We start from the raw sequence: 25,147 nt of genomic DNA, 5'->3' as shown, positions 1-25,147 counted from the left end.
CTGGACCGGTGCCTCGGCCTCTTACGCTACCAGTAACCATCAAATCTCAAAACCTTTTATTGAAAAGGGGTCATAATACTCGACACCCGAAATAATTTTATTCCCCCATTAACTTGGGTAGGAATATTCACAACCAAATCACTTTTCTCAAAATCCAAAACATTTATAAATCCAGTAATTGGATAAGTAAAATCACTTGACTATTCTGAATATAGAATAGCAGGGGGTACTTGCGTAAACAGAATCATTTGATTTAGCGATATGTAAAACGTTTATCAATTCTAAACTGAGAATAGGGAAAGCAATAGTTGCATAATATAATTCGAAATAAACGTCACTTGAATGATAAGTGAAGTCAGGGGTACTTGCCTTTGGGTTTTAAGCAGTTAGTCACACTCGCAAAACCACATCTATTCTGACATTCTGTCTCAAAACATCACCGTCCTTCTTTTCAACACTTTACTGATATACTGCTCATACAATTGCTAGAAGCCAGATATCCAATACCATTCCATTTCATTCTTTATCCAACGTCTTGTCTTGATCAACTCGAGAGATCCCCATCTATAATTAAAAGATATATCTTTAATTGTCTAAATGATAATTACTTGACGAACGGCGCGTCAAAACCCTATCGTCTACCCATACGATAGCCCACATATAAATATAACAGACAAACACAGGACTCTTAATCCACACACACACATAATTCACATAGCACATAAGCACATAACTCATGTATCACTTAATTCATATCACATAATTCATATAACACAGGACTCGGTACGTTTAAAACTGAAATTGGGTCAAAATATGATTTATTGATGAATAATCGACTCAGAATCATTCGTAAAACAAGCGACCTTTTGAAACAAAATAATTTGGGTCTCGAACGTATTTTTATTGAAAGCGGAATATTTTTCTGAGTCTAGAGGCGTTGGTTTCGTATTAAACAGACGAACAGTTTATTTATAAAAATATCTTGTCCCCCCCACACGTAATTAGGTTTCGTAAAATTACATATACTCGTTCGACGTCTCCGATAATTATAGGTTACGTTCCCGTATTTTCGGAATTAATTTCCTGAAAATCGGGCAGCGTCTCTTTTGTTTATCGGCCTACCCGTCGAACATCCCGACGTCAAAACACAACAACACAATCAATCGCAATCCAACAATCCAATTCTTAACTTCAGTCAACAACTTCACTTCGCAATCTCACCAATACTAATTAAATATAATTATCAATCATTATCACCCGTATTTTTATGTTTTAAATCGTATTTTATAATTTTTTTATTCGTATTTTGTGTTTTAGATCGTAGGACTCAGAATTAATCATCACAGTCCACCGTCGGCTCGCCAAGGCTCATCGCCGACGGCGGTAAAATTCGCGGGTTTTCGATTATCGGACATTCTTCGCGAACCCCACCGATTAATTAATAATTATCTTTGCAGGATAAATTTTATTTCACGAAACCTTAAATCAATTAATTCCCTGCAGCAATTAAAATAATTAATCAACAAAATTTTTGAAACACCACTGTGTATAAACACACACACGAACAGGGCAAGCCGGAAAACGGCAGAAAATCAAGCAACGGAAGAGATACGAGAACATAAAAGGGCAGTAACCGGGACTAAGACACGCAACACAGCAATATATACATACGATATATACAGGTACGCGCCCAAATCACAGCAATCACCGGAAAAAGGCACGGATGGCCGGAAAATAACAAGAAACGGCCGGGAAATAAATCAACCCAGCAGCACTTACCGAACAGATACGGGAGGCACAACACAGGGGAAAAAGAAGTACGGGAGGGAATAAGAAAGGAGAAATCGAGGGAAGAAATTACAGGAGTGATCCGAGAGAGATAGTGAGGAGAGATGAAGAACATGAGAGATTGATGAGAGGGTAAAATGAAAAGGGAAAAACAAATAATCATAAACTAAATTTCTAAAAACAGGACACGTATAAGAAGTTTTAACACGTGTCCTCCCTCCCTGACTGGCCCCGGACTGAAATTTAACAAAATAACAAAATAGTTCACGGATCACAGTAATTCGGAAAATTACCGAAACACTTTTAAAAATTCTTAAAATAATTAACTACACATAAAATAAAATTGTCATAATTTTTAATCCATTTTTGAAACAAAACTCATGCCCGCGTTTAACGATTAAACGAAATAACGCGCGGGTGAAATTTATCCCAAAAATTCCCAAAATAATTTTAAAATTCCCGGAATATTCCCAACTTAAATAAATATGAGTTTCGTAATTTTTGAAGAATTTTGGAATTAAATACGGATTTTACAAATAAATGCAATCAGAAAATTATACAGGGCTAAATAATTGATGAAATATTGATTTCTAAATTTTATAAAATCCCAAAAATAATTATTGTAATTATAAAGTCATAAAAATATTTTTGAAAGATAATTTAAATATTTATGAAATTAGATTTTCAATAAAATCACTTTTAAAGACAAAAACAAAACGATACGACTCAGTAATTAATAATACAAATAATCCTCAATCACAACTAAGTCACACACAATTAATATTACATACAACACATAGCAGATATAATATCCATCCAATCCCTAATATTACTAAACGAACTCAATTTAAGATACTTCTTCATATTCTAAGGATATCGATAATATCCATCCAATCCCTAATATTACTAAACGAACTCAATTTACCGATATCAATAAAATGATCGGCATTTAAAGAAATATTTTTAGAAATTAACAAGGATCAATATAACACTCAACAATTAGCACATTACCATTTAATAACACAAACTCGTCAAATAGGAATAAAATATCCACCATTTTATTCCTTCTAAATCAGAAAATCACATAAACATATTCAAATATTAATAATAATAATTCTGAAAATACGGGATATCACACTCATGTGCCAATGTGAGCTGTAACTGGAAACGAGCCATCTGTTCCCAAGCCAAGGCATGAATGGTCTGATCCTGATATTGAACAAGTCAGGAAAGATAAGAAGGCCATGAATATCATGTTCAATGGAGTTGATGGTGACATGTTTGACAAAATCATCAATTGCAAAACTGCTAAAGAAGTTTGGGATACTATACAGATTATATGTGATGGCACTGAGCAAGTAAGGGAAAATAAGATGCAGCTACTCATTCAGCAATATGAGCATTTTCATAGTGAAGAAAGTGAGTCTCTCAGTGACATCTTTAGTAGGTTTCAAAAACTACTAAATGCTCTGAAGTTGCATGGAAGAGTGTATCAGACAAAAGACTCCAATATAAATTTGCTTAGTCTCTTCCAAAGGAATGGAAACCAATGACAGTCTCATTAAGAAACTCTCAAGATTACAAGGAGTTTACTTTGGAGAGACTGTATGGCATTCTGAAAACTTATGAGCTTGAAATAGAGCAAGATGAGAGGAAGGAGAGAGGAAAGAAGAAAGGAGGATCCATAGTAATAGTTGCTGAGTTAGAGAAAGAGAAGGATATGAAGATGAAAGCTGTTGAATCAACTTCAAAGGTCTGTGAAAACAAGGGCAAGGGGCTGGTAGCAGAAAATGAAGATTCTTTGAGCCAAGACGACATGGAAGATATTGATGAACATCTAGCATTTCTTTCCAGAAGATTTGTCAAGCTCAAGTTCAAGAAGAACTTTGGAGCAGCTAAGCCAAATAGAAACATGACGGATAAGTCAAAATTCAAATGTTTCAAATATGGCTTAGCAGGGCACTTTGCCAGTGAGTGTAGAAAGTCAAATTCCAGCAAAAAGAAGTTTGAGCCTGTGGATTATAAACAGAAATACTTTGAGTTGCTCAAACAAAAGGAAAGGGCTTTCATTACACAAGAAAATGACTGGGCATCAGATGGTCTGGATGATGATGAGGATGTCAGCTATGCAAATCTAGCCCTAATGGCCAAGTCAGATGAAACAGAGACAAGTTCTTCAAGTAATCAGGTAATCACCACTAACCTTGCACATTTATCTAAAGCTAAGTGTAATGATGCAATAAATGACATGTCTACAGAATTATATCATTTACGTGTTACCTTTAAGTCTCTTACTAAGGAAAATACTAAAATCAAAGAAAACAATTTATTTTTAAGTGAGAGGAATAATGTGCTAGAGTCTCAGTTCATTGAATTTGAAAAATTGAGAATTGAGTGTAAAATTGCTAAAGATGAATTAACTGAGTCCTTGAAGAAAGAAGAGATCTTGAAGAAGCAGCTTGAACGAGAACAAGAGGTGATTAAGGCATGGAAAACATCTAGAGATGTTCATGCTCAAATCACCAAAGTTCAAGGTATTGAGTCCTTTTGTGATGCAGTCTGGAAGAAGGATAAGGAGAAGCTGGAATCCAATTTGGTTGAAGGATTGCTAACAGATGTAGACTCGACGGATGATGAGGATCATCCGTAGGATAACAAAAAGGGTTATCCGTCGAGTGATATAAATCCTCATCCATCGACTGTGAGCAAACCTATTGGAAAAGCCAAACTTGCCAAGTTAAATGAAAAGTATGGATCAGTTTCCAAGAACTTCATTTCAGGAGAATCTAGTCAAGTGAAGAAGGAGAAAAAGGCTAATGTTTGTCATATGACTGTCAAGCAATTGAGTGACAGACTGGAAAAGATTGAGGTTAAAACAGAGGCTAAAAAGAAAAATAATAGAAATGGTAAAGTAGGAATTAACAAGCATAAAAACCACACACCTGATAAATATGCTCCTAGAAAAATTTGCGTCAAGTGTGGTAGTGTAAATCATTTGTCTGTTAATTGCAAAACTGCCATGCCTACTTCCATATCTGTGCCACCTCCTTTTTCCAACATGAATGCCATGCCTTCTATGCCTATGAATGCTATGTCTACACAGAATATGAATGCACAATTTGCTAATATGCCATTTGCACCTAATCCTTATTATGCTGCATTTAGTATGCCACAAATGCCATTTAGCATGCCTTACTGGAATAACATGTTTACTAATAGCATGCCATTTCTTGTTAATCAAAATGTACATGATAATTCTGTTGTAATGAATGGTTTCAAAGGGTCAACTCAAATGACTAAGGATAAATCTGATATCCCCAAGTCAAATGAAATAAAGCCTAAGAAATATAAAAAGAAAGCTAACAAGGCAGGACCCAAGGAAACTTGGGTACCAAAATCAACTTGATTTGATTTTGATGTGTGCAGGGAAATAGAAAGAATCTATGGTACTTGGATAGTGGCTGTTCAAGACACATGACTGGTGATTCTAACCTGCTCACAGAGTTCAAGGAGAGAGCTGGCCCAAGTATTACTTTTGGAGATGACAACAAAGGTTATACTGTGGGATATGGCTTGATTTCAAAAGACAATGTCATCATTGAAGAGGTTGCCTTAGTGGATGGTCTCAAGCACAATTTGTTGAGTATCAGCCAACTTTGTGATAAAGGCAATTCAGTAACCTTCAACTCAGAAGCCTGTGTTGTGACAAATAAGAGAAGCAACAAAGTGGTTCTCACTGGTGTGAGAAAAGGGAATGTGTACCTAGCTAACTTCAACTCATCAAATGCAGAATCTGTTACTTGTCTTCTCAGCAAAGCAAGTCAGGATGAAAGTTGGTTATGGCACAAGAAGCTATCCCATCTAAACTTCAAGACCATGAATGAACTTGTAGAGAAAGAACTGGTTAGAGGTATTCCTCAAGTGGAGTTTTCTAAGGATGGATTGTGTGATGCCTGCCAAAAAGGAAAGCAGATCAAAGCATCATTCAGATAGAAGCTTGATTCAACAATTAAAGAACCTTTGCAACTGCTACACATGGATTTGTTTGGACCAATCAATGTGTTGTCCATATCAAGGAAAAGATTTTTCCTAGTAATTATAAATGATTTCTCAAAGTTTTCTTGGACATATTTCCTAAAGTCTAAAGATGATGCTAGTGAAATCATCATCAATCACATAAGGCAAGTCAATAATCATCCTGATTTCAAAGTTAGAAGAATCAGGAGTGACAATGGAACTGAGTTCAAGAATTCTGTCATGAGAGCATTTTGTGAAGATAATGGGATTTTGCATGAGTTTTCATCAGCAAGAACTCCACAACAAAATGGAGTAGTAGAAAGGAAGAACAAATCACTCATTGAAGCTGAAAGGACAATGCTTGAATAGTCTAAGTTACCAACATATTTCTGGGCTGAAGCTGTAAATACTACATGCTACACTCAGAATATTTCTCTGGTTAATCAAGAAAAATGCATGACTCCTTATCAATTGTTCAAGAACAAGAAGCCAACTCTAAATTTTCTTCATGTCTTTGGCTGCAAATGTTCTATCTTGAGAAATCAAACTGATCAGAATGGGAAGTTTGATGCTAAAGCAGATGAAGGAATTTTTGTTGGATATGCTGTTGGTAAAGCATATAGAGTCTACAATCTAAGAACCAACATTGTTGTGGAATCAATACATGTTGTGTTTGATGATAAAAATATTGAAGGACTGCAAGATGGAGATTATCATGAGAGCCTCAAATTTGACAATGTGGAGATGGTTAGTGATGACAGTTATGATGAAAGTGATCAAAAAACGGTATCAAAGGATAATGCAGAAAAATCCATTACCAATAAAGCATAAAATTCAACATCTGTCGAGTTGCATAATGCATCATCCGTTGGGAGACAATCTGCTTTATCCATCGGGAGACAACAAGCTTCATCCGTCGGTACTCAAAATTCACCATCTGTCGGGTCATCAAAAGAAGCTGAAAGTCAGAATAGATCACTAACAGAAAGTTACGCTTTCTCAAATCAAAGATCCATTAACTCAGGGGGAGTTTCTAAAAATCAAAACTCAATCACACATCAAGACAACAATGAGGCCTCTTCATCTAGAGCTAATCTACCTCAACAAAGGAAATGGACAAAGGATCACCCTTTTGAGCTCATTATTGGTGATATATCTTCTAGAGTTCAAACAAGGAGAGCAACTCAAGAAGAATGTCTATACAACAGCTTTCTTTCTAAGGAAGAACCAAAGAAGGTAGAAGAAGCTTTGTTGGATCCTGATTGGATTTTAGCTATGCAGGAGGAGCTAAACCAATTTGAGAGGAATAAGGTATGGAAGCTGGTGCCCAAGCCTAAAGGAAAGAATCCAATAGACACCAAATGGGTATTCAGAAACAAGATGGATGAAAATGGCATATTAGTTAGGAACAAAGCTAGATTGGTTGCTAAGGGCTATTGTCAACAAGAAGGAATAGATTTTGAAGAAACATATGCTCCTGTTGCAAGACTTGAAGCCATCAGAATCTTCTTAGCCTATGCAGCCCATGCCAATTTCAAAGTCTATCAAATGGATGTCAAAAGTGCCTTTCTGAATGGGGATTTGGAGGAGGAAGTCTATGTCAGTCAGCCTCCTGGTTTTGAAGATCCAAATTTTCCAGAATATGTTTACTATCTTTTGAAAGCACTTTATGGACTCAAGCAAGCACCTAAAGCCTGGTATGATCACTTTGTCAAAGTTTCTTTTAGAGAATCACTTCACTAGAGGTACTGTAGACAAAATTCTTTTCTTTAGAAATGTTAATGGCTCTTGTAAACTTGTTCAAATTTATGTAGATGACATTATTTTTGGTTCAACAGATGAAAAACTTTGCAAAAAGTTTGCCAAATTGATGCAAAGTAAGTATGAAATGAGTATGATGGGAGAACTAACTTACTTTCTTGGTTTGCAAGTTAAGCAAGTTAGTGATGGAATATTCATTAGTCAAACTAAATACATTTATGATCTTTTGAAGAAGTTTGATTTAATGGATTGTACATCTGCAAAAACTTCCATGGCCACTGCAACTAAGCTTGACTTAAACACTACTGAAAAGTATGTGGATATTTCAAGTTATAGGGGCATAGTTGGCTCACTTCTGTACTTAACAGCTAGTAAGCCAGATATAATGTTTGCTACATGTCTTTGTGCTAGATTTCAGGCTGATCCTAGAGAATCTCACTTAGTATCTATTAAGAGAATTTTCAGATATCTCAAGGGAACACCAAAACTTGGCATTTGGTACCCTAGAGATTCTGGTTTTGATCTAACTGGTTATTCAGATGCAGATTGTAATATCCGGGATATATCATGCAATTATTTTTGCTAATAGATAATTATTATATGTATTCAATATCTATTCTGTGAATTATTTGTTAAGTGTTAAATGTGTTTGAATGTTTAAAAATGTTATTAATTAAGTATTTCAATTTTTATATGTTCCAAATAAAATATAGGTAATTGTCATATCTTCCTAATTATTTTTATGTTGATTTATGAATTTATAGGAATCATATGGATTTTATAAAATCTTTTTCTGGGTATTTAAAATCTATTTTATAAAAAAGGGAACCAACCACCGTTATCCGTTTTTACGTTTTTAGAACCCGAAACTCTTCCAAGAACTCCTTCCTAACCTAATTGCAATATTCCGAGCATTTTCCGTGTTTCGACTTTTTCGATCCGGCGTACGGTTTGTCCTGCGCGGGTCCCAGCGCAACATTTTCGATACATTATTCATTTCGGTAAATCAATAAAACTCGTATTTTCGATAAACGGGAGCTTTTTATTAAACTATCATAATTATCACCTCGTAATACGTGTAACCAGGCGCTGAGACCAAGACCGCAGTACAAATTGTACTGATTTGGATAATTATCTCGAAAACCGGTACCGTTTGGATCAGCTTTTATAAATAAACGTACTGTTTTATATCCGGAATGATCCAACGAGATACTAATTTCCCGTAATTATAAATAGCCTCTACCGTATTTTATTTTATACCGGAAATCATTTGCAAATAGTATTTACAGAGTTTTTACAGAGAAAATACTATAATTATATTTTGTTCTTCGTTAATCAAACACAAATTCGAAGGCGTTATCAATATCCGATTTTGGCGTGCATATACTCAAAACGAAGCTACTGAAATCTAGAATCCAAATCTTCCATCAATTTCAACCTAGAAACATCAGGTGATTTCCTATTTAATTATTTATATTCAAATTTCTTGGTATTTAAATTATGAATTTTTGTACGGATGATTGTTTGAATGATTTGATGATTCTATGTTGTAGAGCTTGTTTTCCTGATCATTTTGGTATATTATACTCTTAATTTGGAGTTCAATAACATGTTTAATTTGAGGTTTGATTCTCGGATTATTGAAATTAGGGTTTGAATGTTCTTGATTGTTCTTGATTATAATTTGGGGGTTTCTTCCCCAGGGGTTATTAGAATAAATTGTTTGTACCAATAAATAGATCGTTGAAAGGGAGTCGATTGGTAGTAGTGGCATGAGTAGACGATACCGGAAAAGCCTTGGTCGGAAAATCGACCGTGGCGGCGGCGGAAAGTTCCAGCGAATTTTCCGGTCGATTCGGTGGTTGTTTGACAGTTTTGACGTTGCAGATGTGTTCCTGGGTTCAAGGAGAGTAATTCCTGTTAATTTGGTACGTTTCTGGGTTGTCCTCCCAGTTGGCCGCAAAGCTTGGATCGCCATTAATGGCGCCCGTCCAGGTCGCCAGCGACAGGGCGGGGACGATGGCAAAATTGCCATTTGACCCCCCTGAATTTGTGATACTTGCACTTCAGTCCCTCGCGATTTAAAAATTTATAAAAATTTGATTTCAGTTTTATTTATTTTCAAAAACAAGATTTCTTTTTATAAAATGATTTTAAAAATAGGTTTAATTATGTTAAATTCCAAAAATCATTTATTTTTATTTCTAAAATTCATTTTTAATTTAAAAATAAATCTAAATTACTTAATTAATTAATTTTAATTAATAATTAATTAATTAATTGATCAGTTAATTTAAATATTAATTGATTAATTAGTTTAATTATTTATTAATTAATATTAATTGATTATTTAATTGGATTTAATTATTTTTAAATGATTTAAAAATTCCGAAAAATAGTTTCGAGCTTTAAAATATTATTTTAAATTGTTTTCAAGGCTCGATAATTATTATAAAATTGTTTTGAAGCCAGATTTGGCCAACCGAACCCTGTTTATTACTTTGAAATTGATCCAACGACCCGTTTTAATTCCGAAAAATGTTTTAAAAATCATTTTAAATACCCGAAAGCCTGTTTATGACCCGAGACTTCCTTATAAATGATATACCATTGATTATTTGACATGTTATGTGTTATATGTGACTTGTTGGTTGACTGTCGGTCTATATATTCAGTGATTACTGGTTTATAGCATAACTTTCAATCCGTTAATCGGATTTGGGTGAAACGAAGGGTAGATAGAAGTGTATGTCGAATAGAATCGTATGAGTTAAATATTGATAGATATTTATAATGCCTAGCAGAGTAAGCAAGACGTAAGAAAGGGAATCAGGTGATCAGAAAATAGAATTGACATGTAGAAAATACAGCAAGTAATCAGAGGATAGAAGTGAGGCATAAGAAAAGCAGACGAGTGATTGTTAAATGGAGTCATTAGACAAGTACAAGTGAAGTTGAAATCAATTATGATAAGGAAAGTACTTCTAAACCTTTTTCGAGATATAAAGCAAATATTTTTAAATTCTCTTGTGACATACTGTTAATACCCAAAATAGCTCTGTTTTATACCTTAAATACTTTGAATCCTTCAGCCTTGAACCTGAGCCACATCATTTGATCTTTAAGCCGCAAGCCTTATTCTTTGTGAACCATTTCTTGTTGATTTACCAGATATTAAACCACACAAATACAATACTACTCCACAAATATATATCCATCATATACCAAACACTGAAACAGAATTGTTTGAATATATAGAAACTTTTATACTTAACCATACCTTGTGATATCGAAGTATTAAAATCTTGTAAAAACACTATTCATCTAATAACCGATTATCCTACCGGCTGGAGGCCACTTCTTTTATGTACTTTGACATACCCTTTCGGTAACCATGAATTTTTACCATGCTCTTTTACAAATGTTTTATTGTTATTGATTATGATCTGGTTTTATTGAACTCTATTGTTTATCATATTGAAATACTTTAGAATTGGATAGTTTTCTTTGTGTGGACCAGATTCGTGGTCAGACCATATGAATGGTCAAGTTAGGCCAATGTGTGCCTTGGATCCAGTAGTTAGAGCAGTGATGTGTGCTTTGCTCGGGGTTAGTGCATGACTGATCAGCAGCCTAACCTTGGTTTTAAAAACTTAAAATGAATATCCAATTCTATTGGTTGTTTAACAAGAAACTTGATTCCTTTGAATCACCTCGTTTATTATTGTTTAACCTCAGTTATTGATAATATGACTTGCTGAGCTAGTTAGCTCACTCTTGCGAATCTTTTTATGTATTCTACAGTTAAGAAGGATTCGGTTGATAGCGAGGTTTCCCAGTTCAATGTTCGAGCTAGGATTCCAGATTATGATTGAACGAGCTAGTAGGAGCTTATTGCAGTAGTGGGATAGTAAGGTTGTAAGAATAGTTTCATATCAGTTGTAAATTAAGTTAGTTGGGATTTGGTACGTTATAATAAAAGTTAAAGTTGTGGCTTGTTTTCATACTTTAACCTGTTGCGATCCGTGGTTATGTAAAGCAGGGTCATTGCAAATAATATTTTATATACAGGTTTATATATTGAGTTTGTGTTGTGGACCCCAAACTTCTGACCCGGGTTTGGAGGGCGCCACACAGATTATGCAAGTTGCAGAATTGATAGAAAAAGTACAACAGGAACCTGTCAATTTCTAGGAAACAAGCTTGTGTCCTGGTTCAGTAAAAAGCAAAATTCAGTTTCTACTTCTACAACTGAAGCTGAATATATTGCTGCTGGAAGTTGCTGTTAGATTTTGTGGATGAAAAACTAATTGCTAGACTATGGTTTGCAAGTTGAAAGGATTCCCATTTTCTGTGATAACACAAGTGCAATTGCCATCACTGAAAATCCAGTACAGCATTCAAGGACAAAGCACATAGACATCAAGTACCACTTCATAAGGGAACATGTAATGAATGGTACTGTGGAATTACATTTTGTTCCAAGTGAAAAGCAGCTTGTAGATATATTTACCAAGCCACTGGATGAATCCACCTTTTCAAGGTTGGTAAGTGAGTTAGGTATGCTAAATTATTCTTAAATCTTTTTAGATAATTTGCAAGTTGTATTGAAGCCAGAAATTTAATTGGTTTTACAGTCTTGGATGAAATTTTGGCCAAGTCAAAATTTACATCTCGACGGATGATCATTATCCATCGAGTTTGATCATTCGTCGGTATACATTTTGTTAATAAAATCAATTATTTTTCTGGAATATTTCATGACTCGACGAATAACTATTTATTCTCATCCGTCGAATTGTCTGAATCCTAGCCGTTAACTCCCTGAACATTATCCATTGAGTATTCTTACAGTTTATAAGTATAACACAACATATAATGGAAGGAATTTTTACAGTTTATTTTTAAACGGCTATTTTGGGCAATTCTTATTGGTTACTTTATTTTACTTTATTATTTTTGACAGTTATTCTTGAGATAGTATAAAAGCTTAATTCATTTTCATTACTTTTCTTTTATCATTCTCAAATCATCTGCTCTAAATTCTCTCTTTCTCAAAAGCAATTATCATCTCTATCTCTGCAATTTCCACTCTCTAACAATGGCACCAGTCGTCAAGATCATGTCACAAACTGGATTTATCTATGAGAAGAACAACTTCATGGCTCTAGTAAATAAGGGAATTCAACATTCTGGTGACTACCACAAAATGATGGATTTTGTGAAGAACTGCAAACTCAACTATGCCATGCGAGAATCACCCACCATCTTCTGTGAGGTTGTTGAAGAAATGTGATCAACTGCTGTGTACAACTCAACTGATAAGACCATCACACTACTATTAAAGGTAAGGAATTTTGTATTAATAGTGACATTGTTAAAGCATGTTTCAAGATTCCTGATAATACTGTAACTTCACCACACACAGACACTGACTTTATTAACATGCTTAACTTCATGAACTATGCACTCTCTACTTCTAAGTTAAGTGAAATTAGGAGGTTGGGCCTTAGAAAGGAATGAAGTTATCTATGTGATGTAGTTACTAAGGTATTCTCTGGTAAAATCAGTAATTTTAATTATGTCAATATCTCTATGCTTAAGATGCTTTACATGCTAGTTACTGATAAGTTCTTTAACTTTAGTGATCTTGTTTTGTTTGAGTTGGGATTTAAGTTAGGAGAGTTAAATAAAAGGGGTAAAAATGTTTATTATGCTATATTTTTAATGATGATTGCTAACCACCTCTCTGAGGATATTGTGCTTGAGAACCCAACCAACAAATTAGATTGTTGGGTTCAAGAGAGAAGAATTATTGCAGATTTGAATAGGGCAAACCATCACAAAGAGTTGCACTCTTCTATTTCCCTGTAATGGAAGCACCTCAGGTAAGTGAGGTAATTTCATCTGTCTCTACTCTTCCAACCTCAAAAATTTCTTTGTATTCTAGTGTAGCTATGGCAATTGTGTCAATGACCCAACAGTTGCCTACCCAAGCTACCAAATCCAAAATTTCTAAATCCAAGTCAAAGAAAGACCCCTCTGGCATCTCTCAAAAGATGCCAGTTGCAAAATCCACCAAATCTAAAGAGGGGAGTGTGAAGGTGGGTAAGGTAGGTGAGGGACAGGTGTTAGGGCGAAAACACGCGCTAATATTCACGCAAGTATACGCGTTCGCAAGTAGTGTAAGATATAAATCAGATTCGTTCCCACAGAGACTGGTTTAGGTTAAGTTCAATTTATGCACCTATGCAATAATGTAAGGTTATCGCTCAACGCTAAGACAAATAACAAATTGGGTTTTTATTAAACTAAGAGATTATACTAAATAACATTAACTAAGAGAATTGAAGTTGAATTAATATATATGATAAACATGGGATTCTATCTTCATTAAATACTTCATTCAATAGCCTTATTGTTCTTAACCTTAGCATGTGATGGTGATGATACTAATCAGATTACACGAAACTGATAAACGCCAACTTTCGTTGCACGAATACCATTCTACCAGACATCCACAAAAGAGATAGAAGCTGAATAGGCACCAATTATATTGAGACCCTATATGTCTATAGAATTTGACAACATAACGGTTTAAGAACAAGTTATCTATCTTGATTACATAGGGCAAGTAAAATGGTTAGAGTTACCTACGAATCATGCATACACGTACATGAACCTATGCTAGCATGGCAAGTTCTAAACCTCTATATTCATTGTCGCTTCAATAGAGATTAACACGCTATCTTATATGTTAGCTACGCACATAAGATGAATAAGCACAACCAATACTAGGATATCAATCAATCACCACACACCAAGATATCGAAACAATTAATTATTGAAATCCATAAGTAAATCCGCTAGAATCCCATGACAACGATTAGCCCATAATCGAACTCATCGTCACCATGGGTTCCAATGAAAGCATGGTATAAACAAGGTCTTAATAAACTAAATAATAATCAAAGTACGAATAAACGAGATCTAGGTTCAACAAGAACGAAAACGAGCATCCAAAGTTACAACTAATTCAAAGAATCACAAGTTGAAAACAAGATCTTCTTTTCCGGAGTTGTTCTGTGCTTCTAGGTCTTCTCCTTGGTATCCCAATCTTCCCTTCTTGCGCAAAACACAATCTTCTTCTTCTTAAAATCCACCTGTGAAAACGTCTCAAATCTACTTATATAATAGTCCCATAAAACTCAGATTACATAGAAGTTGGAAGCCAAAGAGAAGTAGAAGTCTAAAATAATTCAGCAAAATTCCCGACCCTGTGCGGCCGCTCAGCATAGCTGCGCGGGCGCGCAGGTTGCTGCGCGGCCGCTCAGCATAGCTGCGCGGGCGCGCAGGCCTCCACTGGAAAAAATCCAAATTTGCTCTGTTTCTTTGCCGTAATCTGCCCGTTCCTTTCCTCTCGCAATGGTGAACACATGCCAAGGCTTATTCTTGATGATTCCTCCCCCGAAATGCAACTAATACCCTGAAATACATGAACACTAGAAAAACGCATCAAATACACAAAATACTTGATTTCAAGACACCAATTTAAGCCATTTTAAGACGTTCTAAGTGGTATAAAATGCCACTTATCACACCCCCAAACTTAAATCGATGCTTGCCCTCAAGCGTCACAGACTCAAAAACAAATAAAAATATGAATGAATACAATCTATATTAAAATACAGCGATCCCCCTTACTACAATTAATCAACCAAATTGCCACATCTCAACGAATGCAGTTAGACAACTAAAGATCAATAAACTCATGCAAACGGACATACAGCCAGAAACGTGGTGTGTGCAAATGCTTAACAGATATGCTTCAGAACTAGACCAATTACTATGACTAGACTATCCTCAAGGCAATCCTACGATTATACAAATAATAAAAATTCCAGGAACAAAGTGATATACAACACTACAAGAACTCTGGAGCATACTACGGAATCGTGCTTTTTATTTACAACTCAAATGCTTATTTGACCGTGCAATGAGTGAGGTCCACAAAAGACTTATACAATGATATCCATGTAACGAGCGTTAGGTTAGCGGATCCCAGACTCTAAAAGCCTTAGGTCGCTAGGCACAAAGTCCCCTAAGAACTTAATAACTCGAATACCAAAGAGCCCACTCTTGATCAATTATGCCATTTTTTTTTTAAACTCTGAGCAAGTGCGTTTCGCTCCATCTTGCTCAACCCTAGACTACTCGCAACATACGCGAGCCGGCTACTAGCCATTTGACGCCTAGCCACAACTAGCAACAACTTCCATATTTTTTTCTCCAAAATTTTTCTTTTTCATGTCTTTATCACTAAGAACCTATAATCGAATTCTAAGCATAATAAATAGATTGACCTTGAAAACAACCAAATCATAACACAATCTAGCCCTTTCGCATTCTCTAAGACTTAGTGGACTTACAATTGTTTCTAGCATGCATATCAACCTACACAACTTAATATCACTTTAATGCTATCACTACACTCACATCAATATCACAATTCAGTCGATAAATCATTGCAAAAGGGATCATGGTAAATGCATGAGCTACATGATATTCATAAAAAAAACTATATGGCATAAATTATGCAACTATATGAACTAAACTATCATGAATATGCAACTAAATGACACACACACAATATTCCTTAACTACCACCCCCATACTTAAAATTTTCAATATCCTCATTGAAGGCAATAATAAGGATTTCAGGCATACCTAATTAGCGGGAGATTCACCCTCGTCGGGTGGAGGATCAGGTGGCCAATCAACCTCGCCACCAGTGTCTCGAACAACAGTACCGAAAGCATGTGTCAAATCTGCAGCAAAATGACGGTGAATATCGTGCATGGCCTCCATACGCCTAGTTACTCGCCTGTACTGCTCATCACCAACACCAGTCCTATCAATTATCTGCTGCACATGAGAAGAACCCTCTATAGGCACTGGAGGATCCGTTCGGCTACCCTCTACATCATCAAAGATATATCCCAACCCCTTGTCAGGGGGTGCACCTAAGAATGAATAACTCAAGTGATTTGGCAGTGGGTTGAGCTCAAGTGTAGGAGCATCTTCAATAGACGACTCGAGACGATCCTGAGAAATTTTTAGCTCTGCTAACCCAAGAGAATCGAATGGCACATCCAACTTCCTCTTCCACAGAGGTGCATTCAAAACCTGAATTTGCTCTACTTTAAAGCACTCCTCTTTAGCTGTGGGTAATTTTATTTCCTTGAACACATTGAAAGTGACCTTCTGATCATGAACCTTCATCGTAAGCTCTCCTTTTTGCACATCGATCATAGTTCGGCCTGTAGCCAAGAATGGTCTTCCCAAGATAATGGGAATCTTCTTATCTTCCTCGAAATCAAGAATTACAAAGTCAGCAGGGAAGAAGAGTTTATCCACCTTGACCAAGACATCCTCCACTATACCTCGTGGATAACCGATGGAACGGTCAGCTAGTTGCAATGACATGTATGTTGGTTTCGGCTCAGGCAGACCAAGCTTCTTGAAGATAGATAAGGGCATCAGATTGATGCTAGCTCCTAAATCACATAAACACTTGTCGAACGACAAGTTTCCGATGGTGCAAGGAATAGTGAAGCTTCCAGGATCTTTAAGCTTCGGAGGCAACTTCTTTTGCAGCACAGCACTGTATTCCTCCGTTAGAGCAACGGTCTCTAAGTCATCGAGCTTCACTTTCCGAGAGAGAATACCTTTCATAAACCTCGCATAGCTAGGCATCTGTTCAAGAGCTTCAGCGAAAGGTATGTTGATATGAAGTTTCTTGAACACCTCCAGAAACTTCTCAAACTGCTTATCCAGCTTTTTCTTCTGCAGCCTTTTAGGAAAAGGAGGTGGAGGATAGATCTGCTTCTCCCCTGTATTACCCTCAGGAGGAGTGTGTTCCATAGTAGTCTTCCTTGGTTCCACCTCTACTCCCTTCTGCACATCTTCTTCAGCCACAACTGCATTTTCTGAATCTTGAGATTTTTCAGGCTCTTTATCTTGCTGAATTTGGGGGCTTGCGACCTTTCCAGACCTTAAGGTGATGGCGTTCATATGTTCTTCAACTTCCCTCTTTCCTGGATTGGCTTCTGTATCACTAGGAAGCGTTCCTGGTGGTCGATTCAATAAGGCATTAGCAATTTGCCCTATTTAGTTCTCCAGATTCTGGATAGAAACAGCCTGGCTTTGGCATATAAGAGCCTGGTTTTTGCACATAAGCCTCAACTCCTCCAATTCAGATTTTTCATTTGAAGATAGACCTGCATCATTAGTTTGTTGTTGAAGTTGGAGTTGTTGCTGAAAACCAAGAGAGTTGAACAGCTTATTTCCAAACGGCTGGAATGGCTGTTGCATCACATTCTGATTGTTGCTCCCGCTGAAGTTAGGATGATTCCAGTTGTCAGGATGATAAGTGTCTGGAACTGGTTGTTGCGATCTCTGAAAGTTGCTCACAAACTGAGCTGAGTCGCTAGATATAGCGCATTGTTCTGTCGCATGCGGACCTGCACACAGCTCACAAACACTAATTATCTGCTTAACACCATAGTTAGCCAGAGAATCGATCTTCATAGACAACGCCTTTAGTTGAGCAGTGATAGCCGTAGCTGTATCCACTTCAAGAACTCCTGCTACCTTGCCTTGTGGATATCTCTGGGTTGGATACTGATATTCATTAGCAGCCATCAGTTCAATTAGATCATAAGCTTCCTTATAGCTCTTTGCCCATAATGTTCCGCCTGATGCTGCATCGAGCATGGGTCTGGACTGTGCTCCCAACCCATTGTAAAAACAAGTGATGATCATCCAATCAGGAATTCCATGATGAGGACACTTCCTAAGCATCTCCTTGTAGCGCTCCCAAGCTTCACTTAGCGATTCTCCCGTTTGCTGCGCAAATTGAGTAATAGCATTCCTGAGTGCAGCTGTCTTTGCCATAGGGAAGAATTTAGTAAGAAACGTCTGAGCAAGATCTTCCCAAGTAGTAATCGAACCAGCTGGTAGAGAGTGTAACCAGCTCTTAGCCTTGTCCTTCAGAGAGAATGGGAACAGTCTCAGCTTCACAGCATCTTCAGAAACACCGTTGAACTTGAAGGTGTCGCATATTGCAATGAAATCCCTAATGTGTGTATTGGGATCTTCCGTTGGAGAACCCCCAAACTGGACTGAAGTCTGTACCCATTGAATTATGCCAGGCTTGATCTCAAAGGTATTAGCTGTGATAGCTGGCCGGACAATGCTAGATTGAATGTCATTGATCTTGGGTTGAGAAAAATCCATCAAGGCTTTCGTTCATGCTGCTGGATCTCCCATTGTAATGAGTACCTGAAACACAAACAAATAAACCGTGAAAGTAAAAGAATCCGAGTCAGTGAACTTTAACGACCACTGATGACAAGTACATAAACTAAAAATTAACACCGAGTCCCCAGCAGCGGCGCCAAAAACTTTTTAGGGCGAAAACACGCGCTAATATTCACGCAAGTATACGCGTTCGCAAGTAGTGTAAGATATAAATCAGATTCGTTTCCACAGAGACTGGTTTAGGTTAAGTTCAATTTATACACCTATGCAACAATGTAAGGTTATCGCTCAATGCTAAGACAAATAACAAATTGGGTTTTTATTAAACTAAGAGATTATACTAAATAACATTAACTAAGAGAATTGAAGTTGAATTAATATATATGATAAACATGGGATTCTATCTTCATTAAATACTTCATTCAATAGCCTTATTGTTCTTAACCTTAGCATGTGATGGTGATGACACTAATCAGATAACACGAAACTGATAAACGCCAACTTTCGTTGCACGAATACCATTCTACCAGACATCCACAAAAGAGATAGAAGCTGAATAGGCACCAATTATATTGAGACCCTATATGTCTATAGAATTTGACAACATAACGGTTTAAGAACAAGTTATCTATATTGATTACATAGGGCAAGTAAAACGGTTAGAGTTACCTACGAATCATGCATACACGTACATGAACCTATACTAGCATGGCAAGTTCTAAACCTCTATATTCACTGTCGCTTCAATAGAGATTAACACGCTATCTTATATGTTAGCTACGCACATAAGATGAATAAGCACAACCAATACTAGGATATCAATCAATCACCACACACCAAGATATCGAAACAATTAATTATTGAAATCCATAAGTAAATCCGCTAGAATCCCATGACAACGATTAGCCCATAATCGAACTCATCGTCACCATGGGTTCCAATGAAAGCATGGTATAAACAAGGTCTTAATAAACTAAATAATAATCAAAGTACGAATAAACGAGATCTAGGTTCAACAAGAACGAAAACGAGCATCCAAAGTTACAACTAATTCAAAGAATCACAAGTTGAAAACAAGATCTTCTTTTCCGGAGTTGTTCTGTGCTTCTAGGTCTTCTCCTTAGTATCCCAATCTTCCCTTCTTACGCAAAACACAATCTTCTTCTTCTTAAAATCCACCTGTGAAAACGTCTCAAATCTACTTATATAATAGTCCCATAAAACTCAGATTACATAGAAGTTGGAAGCCAAACAGAAGTAGAAGTCTAAAATAATTCAGCAAAATTCCCGACCCTGCGCGGCCGCTCAGCATAGCTGCGCGGGCGCGCAGGCCTCCACTGGAAAAAATCCAAGTTTGCTCCGTTTCTTTGTCGTAATCTGCCCGTTCCTTTCCTCTCGCAATGGTGAACACATGCCAAGGCTTATTCTTGATGATTCCTCCCCCGAAATGCAACTAATACCCTGAAATACATGAACACTAGAAAAACGCATCAAATACACAAAATACTTGATTTCAAGACACCAATTTAAGCCATTTTAAGACGTTCTAAGTGGTATAAAATGCCACTTATCAACAGGGTGAACATAAAAGAAACCCTAAGGATAAGGTTGGAGAGGTGAGTGTTTCCCAGCCTAGCCACACTGCAGTTTCCCAACAGACTGCAGTACTTAATAAGGAAATAAGCTCATTGCTAGTTGCATCCTTCCAAAAGGATGTGACTATTGAACAAAGCTCTCAGCCAATAGCACAGGCCAAAAGGGTAAGGGACACAAGCTCACCCCAAACCTATACTAGAAAGAAGAAACCAAAAACCCTTGGGGATGCACAGGGTTCACACATTGTGCAAACTGGTGCTAAAGACACAGTCACTGCACCTTTTCAAATTCAGCTTGATGTGGCTCCAATAAATGTGGAGTCACAGCCAAAATCTTTAATTATAGAAGCACCTCAAACACCAAATTCTCCCACAAACTCTCTCGATGTGGATATGATCAACACATCAATTCCTGGCCCCCCTTCTTTAACTCTGTTGAGGAAGCCAAAATCTAGTGCAAGTGAGCATCATCTTTTGGATGATTTGTTGGCTCACTTGCCAATTCTTTCAGGAACTGTTGAGACATCTGTACCAAAATTCTCATCAATCTGCACATAGTCCACAATAGTTTCCACTTGAAACTCATTTATTCCTGCTCTCTCGATGGATATTGTTCATCCATCGAGTAGTGATTGTATCCCGACGGATAAGCTTAACAGCAGTTATCCGTCGGATACTCAAACTGCTAACCCAATGGATATCCATTATCTGTCGAGTGTCTCTGCACAGCTTCAAATTTCATCATTTATCTCAAGTGCAGAAGACTTAGTGGTAGTACAATCACTCCTTGGATTGAGGGAAGAGAGTGTTATGAGTGAGAGTCCGGGTTGCTCCCAGGAAAAAGGAGAGGAAAAGAGTGAAAATATGCAATCCAATTCTTCAGGATTGGCAAAAGAGAGTGTGATGAGTCCCACCTTAGATGGTGAAGGTGAGGGTGTGAGGGTAGGGAGCCAAGGTGAGACCTTGATGCAACAAAAGAGAGATAATGAGAGAAATGCAGGTACAGGAGAAATAAGGGTGGATGTCATTGCAAGTGAATTCATGAATGTCCAGGATGCAGACAGGGAGGGACTATCTCAGCAACCTCAAGCTGTTATAGACTCTACCTCCCTTGATGCTGAGATATTTACTCACCCTGTTTCAGCATATCAACTTCTAGCTGAACAGGGCGATGACAATACAAAAAGGATGCTCAACTTGGTGCACACCACACAGTCAATGCTAAGAGCTAAGGATGCCATCACAGCCTTGACCTCTACAGCTGGTGATGTTGATTATGAGACTGGTGTTCAGAAGAATTCTTTGGAGGTGAAGGTGGAGATAGTGAAGACGAGCCATTGGACATAGGAGGAGAAGTAGGCTCTAGTTCAAGATCAGGCATGCCATCTTGGGCATTTTCAAAGCAATGTGATGAACACTACTTCAAGACAACCCTGATTCAACTCATAAATCAGACAAATTCTGCTCTTCAAACCACCACAAATGCCAACACCAAAAAGCTCCTTAAGCACATCTTGCTTCTCTACAACTACAACAAATTCAAGGTTTTCAACATGCTCGAGATGTCAAAACTATCAAAGGTGATATTGATGAGATGAAAAAGGCCATTTCTGACAAGATGGACTCTAAACTTCCAGAAGCTACAACTCAGGAAAAATTTTGATCTTGCCACAAAGATAGATGCCTTGGATACTAGAATGACAGCAATGGCAGTATCTCTTACATCAATTCATCTCCACCAAGCTCAACAAATAGACTTGCTTCTGAAACTGATGGCTGCACAAACCTTCTATACTCAACTTGCTGATAACAAAAAGGGGAGAAAGAGAATTCTAGGAGTGAGGGGGAGCAAAAGTGCTCAACATTGAAGTTAGCAAAGTAATTGTGCCTTCAATTACTTTCACCAAGACACCAGCCAAGGATAGCATTGATCTGATAAATGAAGCAGCAGCCAATTTAAGAACAGCTGAAAAGGAACAGTTGAATCCAATCAACTGGGAGAAAATTGATGAGGATATTCGAAAGAAGTTTGGGCTAGCAAAGAAGCCAGAAAAGTCAGCCATTCATCACTCTCAAGTCAAGCAAATCTCTATGAATGAAATGAGCATGAACTATATGGAAAGAGGACAGCCATCCTACATCAAATCTCCAAAGGCTAAAGTACTTTTGTAGCCAAGGGTGAACTATCCAAAATCATCACTAAAGAACCCTTTGGATACAGTGTATGAGACACTAAATCCTGATGAGAAGAAACTGTTATCAAGATCCATTGCCTTCTACAAGGATCCAGCGGATTCAGCTTTGAAAAGGAGAATTGCTAAAGTTTTCAGGAATGGTAAGAAAATGTGTGTGGTGGCTGGACATCCTCAATTTGCTGAAGCAAAGAGAGAAGAAAAGGCAAGATTGAAGCAAGAAAAGAAGCAAGATGCTCTAGATGCTAAAAAGGCTAAACAAAAAAGAGCAAGTTGCTATCTTGGCCAAGCTACAAGCTCTGAAACCAACACAACAAATTCCTGCTCAGCCATCTGAAGTCACTGAATCTCAAGATCCAAAGAAGCAAGTTGAACCACAACAGAAGAAATCTCACAGATACAAGGAATTGGCCAAAAGAACCAAAAGGAAATTGAACTTTGTTGGTAAGGAATTGGAGGATCAGTTTCCTAAGGAATCCACTCCAACTACAACTCCAGCATCAAAACCCTCAGTGGTATTTGAAGACATTAAGGTGGTGGACCCTTACAGGAACATTCATGGTGAACCTATTGTGCCTAAGGATGAACCAATAGACTGGGAAAGTCTACCAATTCCTGACTTCAATTTTCCAATCCTTAACAAGCCAAAGAGAACAAAGTCAAGAGCAGTCAAGAAAGTGAAGTTGTCCCCTCTCAAATCCAAATCTCTAATCAAAGCTCAATCCAAAGTCAACAAGGGAGATTACATGTACTTATGTGACATCAATGAATTCTCTGATCTAAACCTCTATCTAGATGAACTGGAAGAAGTTAGAGGGATTGATGCCTACAAGAATCTACCTGAAAGGTTAGTTTTCAAGTACAAGGGAGGAAATGAGATTCAATGGCCACTTCACAAGATCCTTCAAGAAAGCCAATCTGTGTTGATAAAGTTTTATTTATCATTCAAGAAGAACTTTGGATTCAATGTAACTGCAAGAAGACTTGTTCTAAAGCAAATTGAAGAACTGAGGAGTATTAGAGCTAAAGATGCACTCCCAAAGACTCTAACCATTCCTTACACAGTGAGTAGAGTGCATCTAAGGCCCTACAGGCTGATGGAGTTCATGGATGACAAAGGAGTTAGAAGATTTTTCAGATTAGAAGACCAATTGAGCATCTCTAGCAATGAGACTCTTTTGGAAATGCAAGAAAAACTAAATCTCTCAGAATTTGATGAACTGGAATTCCATAGATAGCTCCAAAATCAGATAGAAGAAAACAACAGAAATCTTGGAAAGAGATCCAGACCTTCAAGGAATTAGATTAAACTGCTCAGGCTAGATGAGCACCTTGAAAATGAATGTGAGCTAATCTTTGTGCATTTTGTTATTTGAAGCACTTTACAGTTTTATCTACTTACTTTTAAAGTTGTATTTTTAGGGTGTTTTGTTATCATCAAGTTTCTCTTAATTTATGGCTACAATTCCAGTAGACATAAATTGGGGGAGATTGTTGTGGATATGTTGTGAACTTGATGATTTCATTAACAAAACATCTTAGTAGATTTTACTTAGTGAAAAATGTAGCACTCGACGAATAAGGAATATAGTCCCGACGGATGACTCAATATAGTCCTGATGGATGATGATCAATTATCCATCGAGTGAGTAGCTTGTGTAATAATAAGTCTGTAGCACATTTCTACATACACCTTGTTTAGATTCTGTAGTAGCACTCAAGTCATGTTGACTTTAATTAGATATGCAGAATAGGTTGATTAATTGTACATAGATGATGTCTTGTAATTCTGCATAAATGAAATGAAGTCAAGTGCCAGATAGCTACCCGGCAAATAAACAACAATGCCACTCGACGGATGATCAACAAGGTAACCCGACGGATGATCATGTACCCGACGCATAATCAATTCAAAAATCTGTTGACAGTGACAACACAGTCACATGCGTCGAGTGTATGCAAAAGGAATGTGGAAGCCTATTCAACTGGGTTTTAGAGAACAAAGAAGCATTGCCATTTCCATGCTATTATTAAGATATTCAAAGATGCTGGAATAGAGTAATGAAGCAGCATAGTATTAGACTTGATAGGTTTTGTTTTTATTATCTTGTCTTATTACTTTGTAATCTTGGTGATATATAAACCAAGAAGTAGCAAATAGAACAACGAGAACACTAAGCAAGAAAATTCCTAGAAAAACATTTGTAAGCTGTATTCTTAGCATTCTCTGTAAACTTAGTTGTTCATATTTGTAAGTAGCTGTGAGCTAATCTTGCTACATAGAGTTCTCTTGATATAATATATATCTCTGGTGGATACATTCAAATCCACTAGAAAGTTTTTAAAGACTTGTGTTTTGATTCATTCCAAGTTATTATTCCGCACTTTTCAAATCAATTCACACAGATATGTATTTTAAGTTAGAACATTTTTAAACCAAGAAAAAGTTTCAAGAATTCCATTCAACCCCCC

General features: G+C 36.9%; 1 non-coding gene across 1 annotated transcript; it reads left to right on the top strand.

Moving 5' to 3' along the window:
- The first annotated feature begins 18,400 nt into the window (after positions 1 to 18,400).
- LOC141683181 (small nucleolar RNA R71) lies at positions 18,401 to 18,507 on the top strand. Its single transcript, XR_012560153.1, has one exon. It is a non-coding gene; the product is annotated as a small nucleolar RNA R71 (small nucleolar RNA).
- Positions 18,508 to 25,147: the final 6,640 nt, after the last annotated feature.

This window comes from Apium graveolens, chromosome 1 (assembly GCF_009905375.1).
Source record: "Apium graveolens cultivar Ventura chromosome 1, ASM990537v1, whole genome shotgun sequence".
Lineage (NCBI taxonomy): Eukaryota > Viridiplantae > Streptophyta > Magnoliopsida > Apiales > Apiaceae > Apium > Apium graveolens.
This window is presented reverse-complemented; position numbering and strand designations above follow the sequence as displayed.